Here is an 11,924-nt window from a genome sequence, read left to right on the forward strand (position 1 = left end):
GAAATGCCGATTCTTCCGGTGCAAAACTTACCCAAGAACTTAATTTGTCGGTTCAGTCAATTGATGAATGAGATTTTGATAGCGTGAGAGGCATTGGTTTATATAGGAAAAAATAAATATATCAAACCATAATCTCGAGAAAATCCTATGAAAATTACAGAAATATTAATGGTAAATTAATAATTTGCATGCCATTGACAAAAAAAGAAAAAATGTTATGGTGTCAGAGAAATCTATGGTGCGCCACTCCTTGAAGTTCAATCTTCATGCCTTTTCTTTTCCGAAGCAACGAGTCGTCATCTCTGCCGTGCATGGCCGGTTTACAGAACTCTTTTCTTCGATCAAGAGCATGAATATATTTCGGTATGGGCGTGGAGTGACTAAGTAAATAAAAAAATTGATCCGAAATGAGGCCTCGTTCTATGCATCGACCCAGATATTCTTTAAGATTTCATGTTTATTTTGACAATCTCATTCCCATAATCCAAACAAATTCTAGGAAAGATTACGTTTTGTAATTAATTATGTATTTGATTGGCTAAAATAAATTATGTTACTTATTGAGAATTGATATGATGAGCATCCACGTGTCATATTAATTAATTATAATTAGTGAATAAATTATTTAATTCAAATGTTGATTTTTGTGTTTAATTTTGCAAAAAACCCAAAATATATTTGGTTTGTTATTTTTAAAAAATAATGTTAAACTTATAACATAAAATTTGAAACCTTTTTTTATTTTTATTTTTAGGTGAAAAACTCTGATAACACTAAAATAAGAGAAATAACCATTTAAATAAATTTTATTTACATAAATTCTAAAAAAAATAAATTTCTAAAAAAAATAAAATACTAGATAATTAAAATTCAAAATTTTGATGAATTCTAGAAAAAGAAGAAGAAAGAAAACAGTTCAATTTCTCAATGTTTATTTATAACAAACTCTATAAAAATATATATTTAAATAAACACAGATAAAAATTCACAGTCCACATCATTGGATTTTATTTTTCATTTTTTATATTTTGCAAATTAAATTCATTATTTGTTTTAGTTCTGTAGCCAAAAAAAATATATTGTAAGAGTTAACAAATTTAAAATTATAATAACTTGATACTGTATTAATATAAAATTATTGTATGCTATTGAATAATTAAATTTCTCAAGGGGAATAAAATGTTATAAAATAATTCTCAAAAATTACAAACCAAATGTGTTTTTAATTTTCAGTTTGGAGGAATAGTTTTTTAGAATGACAAAACAAACTCATTCTTAATAATCTTAAAATAGTCACTCAAAACATAGGATGTCCTCAATGGAGATTGTAACGAATTTTAAAAGTCTTTCTAAATTTACATATACTCAATTGAGATTTTAATTTATTTTAATGAAATCCACTAAAATTTAAGTGTCTTAAATTGAGATTTTAATGAAATTAAATAAAATCTTTTAAAATTTAGATATTCTCAATAATTAGTGGATTTATAAAGATTTCATTAATAGAGGAATTTCAAAAGATTTGAATGAATTTCAAACTGAAAAATACATATAACCTAATCTTTTGAAATTTCACTATATTTTATGAGATTCTTATTAAATTTATTAGAATTTATAGTTTAAATCTATCAAAATCTCAATTGAGAATATTCTCATAAAAATGAACTCAAAGCTCAAAATTGAAACACAAACCAAATGAGCCCTTCAAGTATGTTTGGTTTTGTGTTAAATTTTCAATTTTGCAAATTACTGAAAAAGTGTTTGATCTAATATTTCTGTATACACATTTTCAAAAATGAGATCAAATTTATAACGGAAAACTCAATAAAATATTCAAAATATGGAAAATAAGCATTTAAATAAAATTTTAAAAAATAAAAAAATTCTAAAGAATAAAATTTTAAATTGAAAAAAATAAAAAATTGACAAAATAAAGAGATAAAAAATATGAAAAAATAAAATTAAAAAATTTCTATAGAAAATACAAAATAAAAATAGTCAAAGTTCAACGTAAAAATTAGAAGAAATTTATTTTTAATGAACACAGATAAAAACATTTTGAATCCACATCATTTAATTTTAATTTTCTATGTTTTGAACTCATATATATATATATATATTAACATAAACTTGTTCTATATTTTACAGAATAATCAAATTTCATCAAATGAAATGTCATAAGATAATTTCTCAAAATTTCAAACCAAACATATTTTCAGTTATCTGTTTTGAGAAGTTCTTTCTCCATCCAATTTACATAGGCTTGTTTTGTTTTCACAAGAATTAATAAATCTTGTTTAATGTTATTGAAAAAACAATTGCGTCAAAAACTTTCCTAGTTAAACCCTTATTTATATTTGTAATTTCAAGATTAAGTGAAAAAAAATTGATTATAACTAGAAAAATTAAATAAGGGTATATTAGTAAACCAACAAACAAAACATTCTCAATGAAGAAAACAAGACTATATAATTGGAATAAAAAATAAGGAAAGTCAGCCTATATAAATAAGACGAAGAGAGTAATTTTTTTAAAATGACAAACCAAACACGATTTTAGCTATTTTAGTAAATACTCTCAAAACAAAGAACTAAAATTGAGCTCAAAACTTAAAAATAAAAAACTGAAACACAAATCAAACGGGCTTTAAGGGTTAACATCTAATAATTAAGCTACTTGTATATTCTATTTGTACATCATAATTAACATTTCATAATGTGCAAAAATCGAGGCCATTGATTATTTTAAGTCAATGGCAAACTTGTGTACCACATTATGAAATGTCAACTATGATGTTAACTAATATGCAAGCATAGCAAAACTGAACATCTATATGCACACCTAAGTTCAAGAAAAATGCTTCTTATACGTAACTATTTACATAATATTTTTCATAATGATGATGTGTCAAAATTGTTCTAAATAGCACATCAATGCGCGCATTGGCGCGAGGTGAGGTTAAGTGCTTGGCGCCTTATTTGCGCGATCAACGGACGCGAGGCGAGGCTAAGGCGCCAATGCGTGCCTAGGTTTTTTTCTTTCCTTTTTACAACTCTTTTAAGTTAGAACTTATAATTATTAAATAATTTACAATTATTAAATGATTTTTTTATTGATTATAAATTTAAAATAATATTAAAATAAGAATAAGCTTTTAACCCTTTTTTACCCATTTGCCTCGCCTAATCTAGCATTGCCCTTAGCTTGGCATTAACTCATCACCATGCATTATGCATTTTAGAACACTGGTTAAAATATAAGTGGAAAAGTTATTTGATTGATGAGATTTTGATCCAACACTTGTTTGAACTCCATTTTTATCAAAATACATTTTTTCTCTTTATTTTTTTCAATCACATATTTTTCATAAAATAATTTACATGTAAATCAATTTTTTTTATTTTTAAATTATGCATTCTTTAAAAAATCATTATTTTAAAATATATTTTTAACCGAAAATGGGCTCAATCAAGGCTTAAATCACCGATTATGTCAGTTGTCACGTACATGCAGTAAAGTCCTGAGTTCAAACCCTCACCCTATTGGAGGGTTTGTTAATGTAGCATTATCCCTCCAATAAGGAGCCGTCAGTTGTCGAGTTTGTCAAATATTTTGTAGTTGAGTTTGTTCATGTAGCGTTGTCCCCCTCACCCAGCCCCCATCCCCATTGCTCCTTCTTTGATCGAAGGAAGGGCCACGTCCACCCCTCACTCCCACACCCATCCCCAACTCACATCCCATCACCGCTACCCCCACCGACCAAATTAAACCACCAACACGCCGCCATCGCCACCGCACAGAATCTTCATCTTCTTCCCACATACTCGCGCCACTACCATCCATCAACTATCCACCTCTCATATTGCTCTCTGTTGAGGGTATTTGTACTGGTAGAGTTGAAATTCTCAATCGAAATACATAAATTTCAACAACACAATTAGAATCCAAAGGAAATTCTCCACATCTGGTCTTCAATTAAGATTTCAGAATGCAATTACAGAGAAGAAAATGATTAAACAGAAAGAAAACAGAAAAGAGGAGAGAAGAAATTCAGAGACGATTTTTCGAAAAATTCGTTCCCCTTTCCCTCCTTCTCCTGACATTATAACAGAATAGCAATTGGGTTTTTTTGCAAACATGCTTTATATAAAACACACTTAGCCTATTACAATTAGTTCTCAATACAAAACGACACTGTGCTGAATTTGAAGTTTAATTAGCCGTTGTAGTTCCTTTTTCCTTCTTCCTTGTTCTGGCACTTCTCTGTCCCTTCCTTCCCCAACTCAACCGATTTCTCCCTCCTTGCTTACCTCATAACATCCCTCTCCCTTCAAAAGACCTTGTCCCCAAGGTTGAAAGGCTAGTAGAGTTGCAGATGCATCTTCCTTCTCCCCAACTCTTTTCTTAAGTAACGACACATGAAAGACAGGATAAATCTGGGCTGCAGAGGGAATTCCAGTTTGTAAGCCACCTTCTCCAATCTTTGGATTACTTTGTAAGGTCCATAGTACTTCGCAGAAAGTTTCTTGTTGGATCTCCTGGCTACCGTTTGTTGAGCATAAGGGTGTAGTTTCAGATATACCCGATTCCTATTTGAAATTCCCTTTCACTCCTATTCTTATCTGCGTAAGACTTCATCCTAGCACTGGCCTGAGCTAGATTTTCCTTCAGAATTCTGTCCATCTCTTATCTTTCTTGTAGTACCTCTTCCACTGAAGTATTAGGAATCTGTTGGTAAGGCCCAAAGGCTAGCTGAGGCGGTTTGATACCATATAAGGCTTCGAATGGTGTCATTTTAATGGCAGTATAAAGGGTAATGTCATACGACCATTCAGCAAGGCTGAGCCATTTACTCCACTGTCTAGGCTGCTTGTATACTATGCATCTCAAATTCATTTCGAGGCACTGATTTACCCTTTCGGTCTGTCCATCGGTCTACGGGTGGTAGGTTGAACTTAGCTGTAATTTGACCCCCAAGTATTTAAATAGTTCTTGCCAGAATTCACTTGTGAACACTTTATCCCTATCAAACAATACTTTGGGGCAACCCGTGCAACTTATGGATATTATCCATGAATAATTTGGCAATAGCTGGGGCTGAGAATGGGTGGGATAACGATAGGAAATGTGCATATTTAGTGAATCTGTCTACTACAACCAAGATCACATTCTTACCCCCAGAGGTAGGTAGACCTTCAATAAAGTCCATAGAAATGTGACTCCAAGCATACCGTGGAGTTGGTAGTTATTGCAATAATCCCGGGTAGGCTACATGTTCACCTTTGCATCTTTGGCAGGTGTCACATTCCAACACCTCCTTTTTGATGTCTTTGTTCATCCCCGGCTAAAAAAAATGTTGCTTTGCCCTATGGATACTAGCTTGTACTCCAGATTGACCCCTTTCCTGTGACGAATGTATAGCAGCTATCAGCTTCTTCCTGATGTCACCACCTTGAGCCGATGTAAATTCTAGTTTTATACTTAAGCAGCCCATTCAAGTAGTAGTAGTCCGATTCAGAGTTGCTATCAAGCAACAAAGCTATAATTTTAGTCTCAGCCTCCCTATTTCCTTGATAGCTTATCATCACTTCCCTCATCCACACTGGCATGACTTTGGTAATTGCCAAGCACTCTGAATTTTTTTTCCTCTCATCTAGATAGAGCATCTGCCACCAGATTTTCCACTCCCTGTTTGTATTGTATTTCATAGCTGAGCCCCAATAATCTGGACAATCATTTCTGTTGTAGTGGGGTAGTGATTCTTTGCTCCAGCAAATATTTGAGTGATTGGTGGTCTATTTTAATTATGAAGTGGTGGCCTTCCAAGTAATGTCTCCACTTACTCACTGCAGTGACCAAGGCCAGTAGCTCTTTTTCATATATGGACAGGCCCAACTTCTTACTATCTATGCCTTTACTCAAATATGTTAAGGGCCTCTTATTCTGCATTAGGACCGCCCCAGTCCCTCCATAACATGCATCAGTTTTGATTATAAAAGGTAGGGAGAATTCTGGTAATGCTAACACGGGAGTGGTACTCATAGCCCTTTTTAATTTCTGAAAAGCTACATCAGCATCCTCACTCAAAACAAAGTTGTCTTTCTTCAGTAAGTCAGTCAGGGGTTTGGCCATAGTCCCATATCCTTTTACAAACCTCCTGTAGTAAACAGTTAGGCCTAGAAATCCCCTTAACTGCTTGATGTTAGTTAGTTTAGGCCACTCCTGCATTGCTACAATTTTTGAAGAGTCAGCTGCTACTCCTTCTGCAGAAATGATGTGATCTAAGTACTCTATTTTAAACTGCCCAAAGGAGCATTTACTCTCTTTAGCAAAGAGCTTATGGTGTTTGAGGAGCTCCAGTACCACCTTGACATGGTCACAATGAGATTTCATGTCCTGGCTATAAACGAGTATATCATCAAAGAATACCAAAACAAATTTCCTGAGGTGCTGCTTGAATACCTCATTCATTAAGCATTGAAAGGTTGCAGGAGCATTGGTAAGCCCAAATGGCATTACCCTGAATTCATACAATCCTTCATGTGTTTTGAAGGCTGTTTTATGGGTATCTTCTTCAGCTACCCTAATATGGTGATATCCAGCCCTTAAATCGACTTTTGTGAACCATTTTGCCCCTTCTAGTTCATCCAGTAATTCATCTATGATTGGCATGGGGTATTTATCCTTAATAGTGAGACTGTTCGACTATCTATAATCCACACAAAACCTCCATGCACTATCCTTCTTTTTCACTAACAGGACAAGAGATGTATAGGGGCTATTGCTAGCCCTTATGATTCCATTTTTCTTCATTTCCTTCACCATCCTTTCAATATCCGCATTCTGAACATAGGGACAGCTGTATGGCCTGATTTTAAATGGTTGTGCACCTTCTTTCAATGGTATATGATGATCATTAAATCATGTGGGTGGTAATCCCTTGGGTTCTAGGAAAACCTTAGGGAACTTATTCACTATTGCCTTAAGTTTGATTGGCATGGCCGCATGGGTTCCTGTCCTCTCTCGGCAATGGTAGAGAGAGGACAGGAACCAAATGTTCGTCTATGAAACCGTGAGTACTCCCACTATCAATTAATATAGACACCTTTCTTCTTTTAATCATGCTAGGGAGTCTAATTGTCTTCATCACAAGGCTGCCTACTAATGCATAGGTGGATATCTGCATTACTTCATCCTCCACTTCTTGGTTCACCTGTTCTTCCATCCCATCAATTAGTTCATCAACTTCCCCATCACCCTCTTCATCTACTAGTATGAAATTGAGCATTTTATTCTTGCATACATGCCCTTTAGTATACTTTTCATCACATTTGTAACATATCCCCAGTTCCCTTTTAGTTTGAAAATCTGTAGGGGTAATGACTTTAAATTTAAGAGAGTTAGTAGAGTTTCTAGGGATAGGATCTGAATAGGTGTTAGGTTTATTTGTAGCTTCATTTGGCTTGGGGTTAGGACTTGGATTGGACCATTTAGAGTAGGGGTGTGGTTTGAAGGATTTGGGTCCTTTGTTCAAGGCTGATATGGTATTCTCCTGTAAGAGGGCAATCTCAAAAGCTTTGGCAAGGGTGGAGCATTAAGTCATCTTCACCATGGATTTGATTTCGTCTTTCAGGCCACTGGTGAAAATCGAAATGTAATACGACTCGGGTAAGTGAGGTAAGGATACCATTACCTGGGATTTCAACTCTTCAAAATGCTCCTGATATTCCATAACGGTCCCTTTCTGCCTTAATTTACTGAAGGTTTCTACTAATTCCTCAGTTGTATTCTTCGCAAATCTCCTACAGATCTCCTTTGCAAACGCATCCCAATTAGCAGTTGGATGGCTGGAGATGAAACCATGAAACCAAACGTTTGCCTTCCCTTTTAGATACATCTCTGCGATTCCCACCTTCAACTCATCCTCCACCTAATGAATCTGAAAGTACTTGTTCGCTTTTCTCAGCCATTCTCTTGGCCCTTCTCCACTAAAATAAGGGAAATCTATCTTTGGTAATTTGGTAGCCATCCTGATCTCCTTGTTCCTATTGAAATTACCAGATTTGGTTTCATTTCCCTTAAGATTGTCCCCACTGGCCAGAGATGATAACCCATATCCTTCTACCTGTTTTTCCTTGTAATCAGCCCTGTTACCAGCTAGTTGGGCTAACATTAACACCATTGATTCTGGGTTAGCCTTCATCTCACCCATCATCTGTTCCATCCGATCCTGTCTAGTACAAAGTGCTTGCAACAATTGATCATTGGTTTTGAAAACCACTCCCAGATCTGCTATCTCCTTATCTAACCTTTTAAGGTGTTCTTCATTCATCTTACTTCGAGTTTCCGTCATTCCCAGATCCATTGCTGCTCTGATACCAATTTGTAATGATTGAGCTGAAATTCTCAACCAAAGTACGTAAATTTCAACAACACAATTAGAATCCAAAGGAAATTCTCAACATCCGGTCTTCAATTAGGATTTCAGAATGCAATTACAGAGAAGAAAATGATTAAACAGAAAGAAAACAGAAAAGAGGAGAGAACAAATTCAGAGACAATTTTCCGAAAAATTCGTTCCCCTTTCCCTCCTTCTCCTGATATTATAACAGAATAGCAATTGGGTTTTTTGCAAACACGGTTTACAAAAAACGCACTTAGCCTATTACAATTAATTCTCAATACAAAACGACACCGTGCTGAATTTGGAGTTTAATTAGCCGTTGTAGTTTCTTTTTCCCTCTTCTTCCTTGTTCTGGCCCTTCTCTGTCCCTTCTTTCCCCAGTTCGACTGATTTTCCCCCTCCTTGCTTCCACATAACAGTATTTCCATTCAAATTAACATTTCCCCCTTTAAACTTAATTTCTGCTCATTTTCCCAGATTTTTTACTCTGTTTTAATCGTGAAACTGTCATTCCAAGCACCATCTCGAAACAATTTTTTATGATATTTAGAATTCTGCCATCAACCACCAGTCGCCTTTCTGCAGCAACTAATACACATTTGAATTTTTCTGTGTCAGTTTCTATGGATGCATGGCTAAACTAATTAGCTAATTAACAAACTAATCACTAACTAACTAACAACTAAGACAGCTGGACACAACCATTTGGACTCTGATACGTTGAGATGGAAGTCTCTAGAATCTGGAGCACGAATCTGCTGATGTTTGGTGCACGTGTATTCCAACACACCCCCGTCAAGATGGACTAGGAGATCCATCTTGAAGATGAGAGAAATGGAGTGAAACGTGGATGCATCGGCTGATGAGTTTCCTGCAAGCATCATTGCTAATATAATTGTAGTAGAGACGCCACTACCAACATACATAACACCTTATGATGACATGAGCATTGGAAGAGATTTCTAATGGATTCCATTCCTTCTTCAGCTGATTGATGGAAACTTGTCTGCAGAAGACCTTGTTGGACATTTTACCAAACACCTTATGTGCACATCATTTGGATCTTCCACAGCACTAAAAACTCCGGTTCATGTGAACCAAGAGAAAGCATTTCAATAGAAGATATCAACTGCACCAATAATTTTTGCGGCAATACTTCTAAACAAATCAGCACCCAGAGTTGCACAGTCTCTAACCAAATCTGTTATTACAACAGGATTACAAATGCATGCTACACTCTGATTTAACAGCTCGATAATGTTAGAGATCCAGAAGAAAATGAAGAGAAATTTTATTGTTGAAATTGGTAAATTCAGCTCGATCGGCGATACTTCGAAGAAGCATGCCATTACTAGTTACACCTTCGAGGAATCACTGTTCTTCAACGTCCTTCAGAAAACCTCTTCGAATTGAATGAGAATGAAGGTAAATTGAAATCCAGTGGACTGAATCTCAATGATCAGTTTCAGAAGAGAGAAAACCACATAGATATGAAAATTTTGGGAATGACACTTCCGGAATTGTGTTGAAATGGAAGAAACAACAGATCTGCTTTCTTTGAGCAGAATACCGGAAAAATGAGATGAATTAAATCTTAGGAAAGCAGCAGCAGCAGGAAGCAGATTCTGCTCTGATACTATATTAAAAATCATTGGATGAAAAACAGTTTATTAAACTCCATTAAAGAGAAAGACAAACTCCATAAAAGGAGAATATAAAGGCACTCCATGAAGGAGGAATCACTCCATGAAAGGAGGAGAAGAAAACTCCATAAAAAGTGAAAATGAAACACTCCATTAAAGGAGGAATAGAAACTGAAGCAGATTCTGCTCTGATACCATATTAAAAATCATTGGATGAAAAACAGTTTATTAAACTCCATTAAGGAGAAAGACAAACTCCATAAAAGGAGAATATAAAGGCACTCCATGAAGGAGGAATCACTCCATGAAAGGAGGAGAAGAAAACTCCATAAAAAGTGAAAATGAAACACTCCATTAAAGGAGGAATAGAAACTCCATAGAAGGAGAAAATGAAACCTCCATAGGAGGGATTGGAAATCCACATTCCAATAGACTAAAAATGTATACATGGTGCTGTATTTATAGAGCAAAATGGCTAAACTAATTAGCTAATTAACAAACTAATCACTAACTAACTAACAACTAAGACAGCTGGACACAACCATTTGGACTCTGATACGTTGAGATGGAAGTCTCTAGAATCTGGAGCACGAATCTGCTGATGTTTGGTGCACGTGTATTCCAACAGCAATTTTCCCTTGATTTCATTCTATTTTAGTTGTATGTGAAATTCTAGTTTTGATCTTGCAAGTATATGGAACTGCCGGCTGCGAAATTCCCGGCGATCCGTGGTCGAAACCCTCAATACATATCTCCGATACCTGGACACAAATTGTGCCAAATTGCAACATGCAAAACCAATTACCTATGGATAAATGTCCGGTACCGACAGCTAAGCAGTCACCGTAAAATCTCTGTCTCTGCTAATTTGCCCAAAGCATTTGATTCGGAAAATCGTAAGAAGAATGGCTGGATTCACTTTATCGGTGTGGGAGGCTGTGGAATTTCTGCTCTTGCCATGCTTGCCCTCAGACAAGTATATTATTTCCTTTGTTTTTATTTTTTTCTTTTTATTATTGGATTTCATGGTGTTTATCAATGACATCAGATTTCTGGTAAAATATTTTGAATGTTGATAGGGATACGAGGTTAGTGGTTCGGATATTGTGTGAAGCAGCTACATGGATGCACTAAAAGAAGCTGGCTCTCATTTTTATATTGGCCATTCTGAATTGAGTTTACGAAAGTGTAATTTTTCGAGTTCTCCTGATGCAATTGTCGTTTCGAGTGCAATTCCAACTGACAATGTGGAGATTCTATATGCCATGTCTGTTGGAATACCAGTGTAAGCATTTTTGACATTTGCTCTTGAAATGGGCATAATCTCTAGCCTTTATCTATTCAAATATGTCAGCACAATTGGTTTTACTTCATAGGTATAAACGAGGTACATGGTTGGGAAAGCTAACAGAGGACTACAATCTGATTGCTGTCAGTGGAAGCCACGGTAATATTATGATTGAAGAATTTTAGACATGGTAATTGATCAGTATACATTAGTTTGATTTGTATAGGCCCATGAACACATTTTTGATTTGCAAAATTGCGTTTGTGTGCAAGATGTTTGATGAGGGATATCTCACGATAAAAAGTTGTTCGGGAGGATGCTGTTCAATAAAAAGGAAAGTATAGCTGTATATGATTGTATGTGTTTATGTAAATTCAACGAACGAACCTAACCATTTTGTAGGATGTATTAATTACGCAAGATCACATGAAATAGTATGTATTTGTTTGCTATGAAATAATTTATTCTGTGTCTCCGACTGTGAGACTGAATTGAGTTTAGTTTGGGTGGAGCAATTATCAAAACGGCACTCTGTAATGGGAAGCCTACTGAATGTGGATTATGCCATGGTGGATGGACTTTGTTTAGA

The 11,924-nt window shown here is 35.2% G+C and overlaps 1 long non-coding RNA gene across 2 annotated transcripts; it reads left to right on the plus strand.

Annotated features, from left to right (window-relative positions):
- Positions 1 to 10,228: 10,228 nt before the first annotated feature.
- Positions 10,229 to 11,835, plus strand: LOC111381542. 2 transcript variants are annotated; one of them, XR_002700359.1, is made up of 4 exons: positions 10,229 to 11,023; positions 11,127 to 11,332; positions 11,424 to 11,525; positions 11,608 to 11,835. It is a non-coding gene; the product is annotated as an uncharacterized LOC111381542 (long non-coding RNA). The 2 variants fall into 2 exon arrangements; XR_002700358.1 differs by having other exon boundaries at positions 11,424 to 11,835.
- The last annotated feature ends 89 nt before the right edge of the window (positions 11,836 to 11,924 follow it).

This window comes from Olea europaea, unplaced genomic scaffold (assembly GCF_002742605.1).
Source record: "Olea europaea var. sylvestris unplaced genomic scaffold, O_europaea_v1 scaffold2329, whole genome shotgun sequence".
Taxonomy (NCBI): domain Eukaryota; kingdom Viridiplantae; phylum Streptophyta; class Magnoliopsida; order Lamiales; family Oleaceae; genus Olea; species Olea europaea.